Source organism: Mustela nigripes, chromosome X (genome assembly GCF_022355385.1).
Source record: "Mustela nigripes isolate SB6536 chromosome X, MUSNIG.SB6536, whole genome shotgun sequence".
Taxonomy (NCBI): domain Eukaryota; kingdom Metazoa; phylum Chordata; class Mammalia; order Carnivora; family Mustelidae; genus Mustela; species Mustela nigripes.
In genome coordinates this window covers 111,038,187-111,047,694 of record NC_081575.1, presented here as the reverse complement: position 1 = coordinate 111,047,694, position 9,508 = coordinate 111,038,187, and the positions used below count along the sequence as shown (strand labels likewise).

At 43.6% G+C, this 9,508-nt stretch overlaps 1 long non-coding RNA gene across 1 annotated transcript; it reads left to right on the top strand.

Annotated features, from left to right (window-relative positions):
* The first annotated feature begins 5,286 nt into the window (after positions 1–5,286).
* LOC132007418 (uncharacterized) lies at positions 5,287–9,164 on the top strand. Its single transcript, XR_009401351.1, has 3 exons — positions 5,287–5,498; positions 5,671–5,872; positions 9,037–9,164. It is a non-coding gene; the product is annotated as an uncharacterized LOC132007418 (long non-coding RNA).
* Positions 9,165–9,508: the final 344 nt, after the last annotated feature.

Here is a 9,508-nt window from a genome sequence, read left to right as displayed (position 1 = left end):
TATATGTATACATACACACATATATTTTTACATGAAAAAATATACACCCAAACAAAAGTGGTATTTTTTTAATGATTTCTGTATATTTTTTTAAGTGATGATATTAAACATGATGTTTGTACCTTGTGTTTTTTCCCCATTAATTACATCCTGGGACATTTTAATGTCCTCATTTTAAGATGGGCATAATAATACATTGTATGGATTTACCATGACAAATTTAAACAAAATATCTTGTAGGACTTATAGGGTGTTTCCAATTTTGCAATGAACTTCTCAATATGTGGACTTCTATTCATTTTTCTAATTAGTTCCTTGGTGAACATGTTTCAACCTCTGACATATTGCAAGAAGAGGGAAAGATACTATCCAGAGATGATATTCAAAATACTCCGCAACAGAATGGATATTGACCTCTGCGTAGAGCACAGTCCTCAAGGTAATTCTTACATTGCTGGACTCAGAGGTCCAGGTGACAGGAGAGAGGGCCAGCAGCTGGGTCAGTGAGTGGTTCTCAAAAGTGGTGGTTGTGGTGGGATATCTTATTTCCATGACAAGGGATCTCAGCCTTGGAGGAATGTATGCGATCTGTTTTCCATCACCCTCCCCAACAGGAGCGGGTGTCTATTTTTTAAATCTTTGCCAGTTGGATCCATGATAACAACAAAAATATTATCTTTTATTTTGTATCTTTCTAACCATAAGTGAGGGCATTTTTTTAAGGTTTCATCACCACTTCTGTTGTGTTGTTGTTGTTACTTTTGATGACTTGCTTGTTTATTGTCTCTGCCCATTTTGAGGGTAGGGGGTGTTTTTTTTTTTTTTTTTTCATTAAAAAGCTAGTATTTATTGATGCCTTACAGTGTGTCACTACGCTAAGCTCTTAATAGGCCTTACCTATTTTAATATTCACCATGACCATATAGAGTTATTCCGATTCCCATTTTAGAAACATGAAAATAGAATCAGAGATTCAGTAAGTGCCCACCAGGATAGTGTTTGTAAGTGTTGAGGCCAACCATCAAATCCAGACAGTTAGATCCTCTGACGGATGTTCTTAATCATTCTGACCCTATTCTCTTGCTCCTGCAGTATTTACTCATAAGAGCTCTTTACATATGGATAGTCACTGTTTTAATACATCTTGTATATTTTCCCTACTTTGCCCTTCTACTTCGAACTTTCCTTATGGCATCGCTTACTGTATAAGAGTTTGAAAATTTTACAGACGCACTTTTCTGTGTGAATTGTTTTTTTCAGTTTGAGGTCTAATTGACAAATAAAATCGTCACATATCTAAAGTGCACCCCATGATGATTTGGTATGATGTACACTGTGGAAAGATTCACCCCCATTGAGTAAATTAACACACTCATCACCCCCACATATTTACTTTTTATGTATTTATTTATTTTTTGACAAGAACACTGAAGTTCTACTCTCAGCAAATTTTAATTATATAATGCAGTATTATCAACTATAGTCATGATGTTATACATTAGAGCCTTAGAACTTATTCATCTTAGAACTGATAATTTTACACAGTTTAAAAATCTTTGGTATGGGGATGCCTGGGTGGCTCAGTGGGTTAAAGCCTCTGCCTTCGGCTCAGGTCATGATCCCAGGGTCCTGGGATCGAGTCCCGCATCGGGCTCTCTGCTCGGCGGGGAGCCTGCTTCCTCCTCTCTCTCTGCCTGCCTCTCTGCCTCCTTGTGATTTCTGTCAAATAAATAAATAAATCTTTAAAAAAAATCTTTGATATGGTCAAATATCTCAAGCTGCTTTCTTAATGGGTTTTGTCTCTAATAGCATTCTCAGATGTTCCCTATCAGAAGGATATAAAAATATTTATGTTCATTTTCTTCTATATAGAACTTCAGAATTGCCTGTGCTAGTAACATATATGTGCTTAGGCCCCAACTCAGACCTGTTGAATCAGGATATCTACAGTGAGAGATAGATGTTTATGCTTTTAAAGAGATACACAAACTTACAGTCCGAGAGGACTGGTAAATGGACACATTTAGCTCTTCTTCTCAAGGCATGTGAAATTGAAGAAATACTAAATTAAGAATCTATCTACGAGATCAATTCCAGATGGGGTAAAAAGTTAGTTGTGAAATCCCAATCTTAACTTACAGAAGACCATGTAGGAGAATATCTGAAATCTGTATTAGAGTTTTCTAAAGAAGCAGAACCAGTAAGAATATACATATGGAGAGGGGGAGGGAGAGAGGGAGAGAGAGGGAAAGATTTTAAGGAATTTCCTCATCTGATTGCAGGCAATAGAAAGTTCTAAATCGGCAGGGCGGGCTCATAGGCTAGAAATTGCAGCAAGAAGTTAATGTCTTGAGTCTGAAGGAAGTCTGGAAACAGAATTCCTTCCTCTTCTGGGGACCTCAGACTTTTCTCTCAAGGCCTTCAACTGATTGGGTGGGGCCCACATACACTCGGGACGGTGATCTGCTTTGTCCAAGTCTGCTGCTGTAAATGCGAATCACACGTCTAACGTACCTTCACAGCAACATCTAGCCTGGTGTTTGGTCCAGCAGCTGACCCAGCTTAGCTGGGCTGACAAAGAAAATTAACCACCACGGATAGTAGCTTTATGACGCTGTGGTAGGAAAAGATTTTTAAACCACACACACACACAAAGTGAGATAGAAAGAGAGGTTGATTTGATAAATGGTTTGAACCAGGGCAAAATGTTATACAGTTCTTCCTCCTCATTTGAGATGCCCCCCCCCCCCCGACAGACCAGAGCCCATCTAGAAAATATTCTTCATGGGATCATTGCAACTGCTTCCTTGCCAGAGAGCTATTTTCTTACACTTCTGTGGCTCCCAATAAACACCAAGAAACACAGGACAAGAACATAAAAGAGACAAGTGTGTTTTAATTTAGGCTCCACAAACCTAGATATTAGCCATGGCACCACAAGGGCCCAAGCCAAAATACCAAACAGTGATGGATGTATTGTTTGCCTAATTTAAAACAAGCCTGATTTATTTTTAAAAACGCGACCTCAAGACACAACGCACCAGACGTGATATGGAATGTATTATATGCCTAACCAAAAAACAAAATGCTACTCGGTACAGTGGATTTGAAAATTATCTTGCTATTAATAGAACTCCGGGATGGCTGTGATCTGTTGGATTTGATACATTCAGGTTTTGGCAGCTGCTGGGGACTGAAAACAAGACGTTCCTTACATTATTACTTAATAAAGAAACTAGGTCATAAAATAGCCCTTTGGTGAATTTTTTAGAAAAGATTTTGAAGAGCCCAATTTCATCTTTACTAAGTAAGTCTGTGTTGCTGAGTATGTTTGGCAAAGTAGCAGCGTGATTAACAGAGTCCTTCTCTGGAACCGTGTAACCTTGAGAGGGGCTTGGGGAACCCACCACAAATATCTGTCGAATCTAAAAGCATCCTTCTCTTTCCTTTCCTAGTCTGAGGGTCTGACACTGAGCTACTGATTGAAATGTTTGGATTGAGGACCTTTACAAACGTATCTGTTGGGCAGATAACGTTGTCAAGACTTTAAGGTAACACCGATCTGTTCTCCTAGGCTCCAAATACTTTTTAAAGGTTCAGCTGAAAAACATTGCTACCTCTTGGTCCCACTAAAAACAAGCTTTTTTTTTTTTTTTTTTTTTTAGTTTTCATTTTAATTCCTGTTGGTTGACATAGAGTGTAATATTAGTTTCAGGTGTGCAACGTAGCGATTGAGCACTTCCATCGTCACCCGGTGCTGGTCACAAGTGCGCTCCTTCGTACCTGTCACCTGTTTCACCCTGAAAAACCCCAACACCTAAAATTCACGGAAGTTTTTTTGAACGAGATCGCCTGCAAAGCAAAACAAAAAACTTCCGTGAATTTTAGGATTTGGTGTTTTTCATTTAAAGAAGTTGTGTTTCAGGCTGTATTCCTGGTAGTAGATTCTGAGGTGAGGGTTCATAAAAACCAGTAAGGAAATGCACCAGGAAAGGGAAGAACCGAGAAGGGAGATGTAGCATGCCAAGCCCCCAGGAGAGTGGCTTGGGCTCAGTCCTGCTCTGGGGACAGTGTAAGCCTTCATCAGGGGAAAAGGGAGCTGCAGTATTTGCAGAACCGCCCTCCCCCATGTTAATCAGTGGGTCGAGACAGTGTAGCATAGATCTCTAGGCAATTCTGGATGTCCTTGCATGGACAAAGTAGGTTCTGTCTGCCTGTGGATTGTCCTACAACAAAGAGCTAGAGGTACCCTCCGGGTGTGGTGCGGGCTGTGACAGGTGTATGTGTGAAGATGATGAAGGGCTCTAAAAGGCGGGACGTGTAGACATATGCCAGCGTCTGCCTTCTTGTTCCACAAGGCATAATATGTCAGGGTCTCTCCACGAATTCAGAGCAAGCCTATATATGAAGGGAAGGAGTTTCTATGTAGGCGACAAAAGATTTGAAGCAAGTCACCCTATTTGCCTTGGTGTCTCTGCCCCCCAGCTTGAGTCAGTAGAATGAGGTCAAAGAGGAGCTTACACTGGAGATGGACAACTCTGTCACACTTGCCTCGTGAGGGCACGCCCACCAATAGTCCCCGAAGTCTGGGAGGTGGTGGACAATGAGCAGATCTGGAGGGCAAGAACAGAAAACCAATCCTGAAGGAAGCACTTGGGTCTAAGACAGAAAAATGAGCTCAAGCCAGGGCTTCACTGAGGAGAGGAAAGAGAAGGGGATGGGGGGGAAACACCTAGAACTGGAATAGCCGTTATTATAATCCTAATACCAGATAAAACTCTATTGTACAATATAAATGATAATGCAGTAAATGAATTATTTAAATAACCATAATATAAATTGAACACAATATCCACATTTTGAGTACTCAATAGTCATATGTGGGTAGTGGCTACTGTATTAGACAGTCTAGCTCTAGAACATTTCATCATCACAGAAAGTTCTGTTGGACAGCATTGACCTAGAGCTTACTGAATGGGTCAAGGTTTGAGATGTAATGGGCCTCACTTGCATCTCAAACTCTTGATTTCTTCCTCTCCAGATTCAGCTCATAACAAATCAAATTTTGCCCATGGGATTTCCTGAAAACATTGCAGTAGCTTGTTAAAGGACAATAGTAGTATGGTGATACTTTTTAAACTTTCTGTCTGGAGGTACCTTCGTTAAATGACCTTTGACTCCTGAGTTTTTAGTGGTTAAATGTTAACTCAGATTCAGTACACACTGAGCTTCCAGTGAGTATTACAACAACCAACCAGTCACGTTCACTTTCTTCCTTGATTGCTGTTTTCCTTTACCTTATTGTTCGGGTCCATTTTAATCTTTACAAGGAACAAAATTTGATCTCAAGGGGGAGGAGGCAAGAAGCCACGCGGGAGTGGAAAACGTGGCAGAATCTAACTTTCTCTCTTGTTCTGCCATCTCCCATTTTCACGTGGCCAGAGAAGGACAATCCCACTCCGATGTTTGGACAGCTTCAGACCAGACCCAGTGACCAGGTAGAATTGGGGCAGAGTATTGCCAAAAGCTTGGTATCCACAGTTGCTTTTGTTGACATTTCAGAGCATTTTTTTAAACTGCAGATTGCCTTGGGGGCCCCAGTTGCAAAGTCTGAGGTTGAGGAGATCCTGTGTTATCCTTGATCGCCTTTTTTCCAAACTTGAGTTACAGATTGCCTTAATTGGGGTCCTCTCCAAAGAAGACGCTGACCCAAGGGTTCAAGAGCAAGCACTTTGTTAATGGAGGAACTCCCAGAAACCCAGGTGGTGGGCACGAGAGAGGAAAAGCGAGGAAGCTACGGAAGATATGCTCTCAGGCCAGTTTCTCAGACACAACTCTGGGATCCACGGCTTCAAAAATATCCCGCCGGAGGGTGAGAGAGCCGGGGCACTTATCCACCCTTTATCAGCAGCCGTTGGTTGAGGGATATCAGGGGAGGGCACGTAGAGGAACGCTTTGGGCCTACTACTTTGGGCATGCAGGGACAAATGGGGCCTGTTGGAGGACAGGGGTGGACTTTACGGAGTCAGCTACACAAGCTTATTTTTATTTTCAAGTGGACAAAATAGACCCAGGGGTCTCAGAGTATAACCTTTCCAGGTCCGAGAAGGGCCGCTCGTCTGGTGTGGAGGACACGATGAGTCACTGCCCACTGGAAAAACAAAAGAACTTTTAATGGGCAGTTTGACCCCTGGTCAGAACATCCCAGATAGTTGAGTGAAGGGGCAGAGCCTTTGGTATTAAATGCCTTGGAACCGAAAGGGCAGGGAGCCAGTGTTCTGGCTTTTGCACCAGAGAAGACATGGAACGACTTATTTTAACCGCTTGTCAGAGGCTCCATGGGCGGCTCGTGCATTCTGGAATTTCCGAGAGAGACTTACCAAATGCTTTCTGCTGAGGCTGACGAAGCCAAGCTGGGGCATCTGCATGCCAGGAATATATGGTTGCATATGTGCCACTGTTTATCTGTTTGCAAAATATGCCGTATGTTGACAGCCTGACATATGTTGAGCTATATGGAAGATCAGGCAGAGAGAAAGAAGAGCCAGAGGATAAGAAAGAGAGGAGAAGAGAAGATATGAAAGGGAAAACAAACCCTTGTGAGTTTGGCTCCTAAGGCGTGTATCTCACAGTGGAATGTATGGAAAGGATCTTGGCGATGATCTGGTCTGGTGCCCCCCGTTCCTAAATGAGGAAACTGAAGCCAGCATTCTCATGGCCCAATGACCAGAAAGTCAGGGGCAGGAGCCCCGGGGTTCTGCCTCCCTTCCTGGTCTCCTTGCATTTTGGGCTTCCGTTTCTTTCACGCCCACATGCTCACCCACCTGCCTCCTGTCTTCTGCCCCGTCTCCTCCTACCCATCCAGTCCCTGTCCACTCTTCCGGGGCCTCGGTCTCCCCTCATATTTCTCTATAAAATTATAATCCACTTGCATGCAGAGATTCTTTCCTCTTTGACCCTCCTCAGTGCGTGTCATAGAAGCTTCCACATAGTAATAATAGTAGTTGGCAATTATTGAGTGTTTACTATGTGTTAAGTACCACGTTTAAAGTTTGACATGAATCAGCTCATTTACTTCTCCCATTAACCCTGTGAAATGAGTACCCACCATTAGTCTTATTTTATACTCAAGGAACCTGTGGCACAGAAAGGTTAGGACACTTGCCTAAGATAACACAGCTGGGAAGTCAGTCTCAGGGCTGCTAATGCCAGACTTCCAGCTCATACCCACAAGCCTAGACTTCCTTCCAAGGACCATCTGAGGATTTGAATTTATTTCACTGTTATTAAATGCTGACAAGATCGTTTTTGTTTTGTTTTGTTTTGTTTTGTTTTAAAGATTTTATTTATTTATTTGACAGAGAGAAATCACAAGTAGATGGAGAGGCAGGCAGAGAGAGAGAGAGGGAAGCAGGCTCCCTGCTGAGCAGAGAGCCCGATGCGGGCCTCGATCCCAGGACCCTGAGATCATGACCTGAGCTGAAGGCAGCGGCTTAACCCACTGAGCCACCCAGGCGCCCGACAAGATCGTTTTTGTTTAAAAAAAAAAAAAAAACAACAATTAGATATCAGAGTGTGTAAGAACAGTTGTCCTCTCAGAAAGAAAGCAAAAAAGAAACACTAAGCAAATCATTAAGATCACTCAGATTTTCCTCAGTAAAAAGTTAAATGAGCTTCAACAAATTATTTAAAATTTATTATCTCCTCCATCAACATAGAATAAAAGAGAAAATCCTTGTCCTCCCTCAGAAAAACAATTTTATAAAGGGTAGTGTCATTTATGAAACGTTTAAAACCCGAGAAAGGCCAGAGAACAGCATGAGTCATCATTAGTTGGCTAAAATCTTAGGCAGACTCGGGTCGGTTCAGAAGCACTGGAATCACCTCAGGAGTGTGCCATTGCTGGGGGGCTGTGGGACCCAGCCAGCTACAGCAGGGGCAATTCCATGGCAGCCTAAAGACCAATAGCAGGTTCCCTTTCTTCCCTGAGTCCCCAAACCAACCACAAGGGAGCCGGTCGAAGAGCTTTGACATGAGAGAACAGGGCCTTCTGGAACATTTGGCCTGAAGAAAAGCAGCAGCCCGAGGGGTTAGATCACAGTGGGCCAGAGTTCCGATTGTACTTTCCTTGGGAGGAACGACGTAGAGGTGGAGGCTCAGCAGCAAGGGAACACCGCCTCAGACTCACAGGAGAGGCATGGCCAAGTGCTGGAGCAGCCGGCCGCCATTGGACAGCGGGGGATGCTGGCCTCGCTACCCTCCCCCTCTCGGCGGCGCTTTTCTCCCACATCAAGTGGGGCTGACAATTCTCATCTGAAAAGGTTGTCCTGATGACCGAATAGCACGGGTTGGCTCCCCAAACTTGAGCCATTCACCTCTCCACTTACCAGTCAGGGTCACTGTGAGGAAAGTTTAGTAAAGGGATCTGTTACAAAAGTGTGGGGAAGGCTCAAGGGAAGCAGCTGAGGGCTGGTTCGAGACCCAAGGCCAGCCATCCAGCCATCCATCCTGGGGAGCTTGTTAGCATGCCAGGCCTGAAGGGGGCAAAAGAAGCGAGTGTGGGCCCAACTGGGGAAGTGTTTAAAGAAGGCAGCAAGACCTTGGCCCTGCAGAAGACCAAGCAAGCGCCCCAGCTTCACTCGCCTCCGGCCCCCATCTCCTGCTGGGGATCCCCATTGGCTGTGCTCAGCCAGAAGCAAGGGAGCCCACGATGATGTGACCCATGAAGCCCCGCCTCCCGGGGAGGGGGAACAGAGAGAGTGGCTGGGTGGGGACATGGGCAAAGGGAACCAATCACGCCCACAGCCTTCACTAGCCTGTGCCCCCCCCCCCACTCCCTCTGCGTGAGCTTCAGGAGCTGAAACATATTTACTTTAAGAAAGAGACTTCTTCAGTCTCATCCTAAGCAGGGAAATCATGAGTTGGAAGGGCTGATTTTTTTTTTTTTTCTCTAGAATATACACTTGGGAAAGTTGGGTCTCAGCTCAGCTCTTGGAACATAGTTAATACTCAATAAACTACTTGTCTCTGTTGCAGGGAGTCACAGATTAATGTGCAGCGGAGCGCCTCGTGCATGTGGCCGTTAACTTCTACAAAACATGTTACTATTAAAAATATGATCCTTTCCCATGATATTTTCTAACTGGATTTCTAATTTCTAGAAAAGATGATACAAGTGAGTTTTGTGTGTTCGTTTTATAACTGGCCCACCTTAATGAATTTGATTATTTGGCCCATTGGTTTTTCATTAGATTCTTTTGGTTTCTCCAGGCAAACAAGTAAATCATCTGGGACCACTGGTAAGTTTTTCCTCTTGTCGCTATTTAACATCTTATCACAGTGTCTAGAACCTATGGGGCAGTGTTAAACAACAATGGGACAACAACAACAACAAAGAATGGAACCACAGCGGTGAGATCAGGAATTCTATGTTTCTCTTTTACTTTATTGGAAATGCTACGAGCTCTTCTGTTGTTTGTTTGGTAACATTAAACCTGAAGGTGACTGT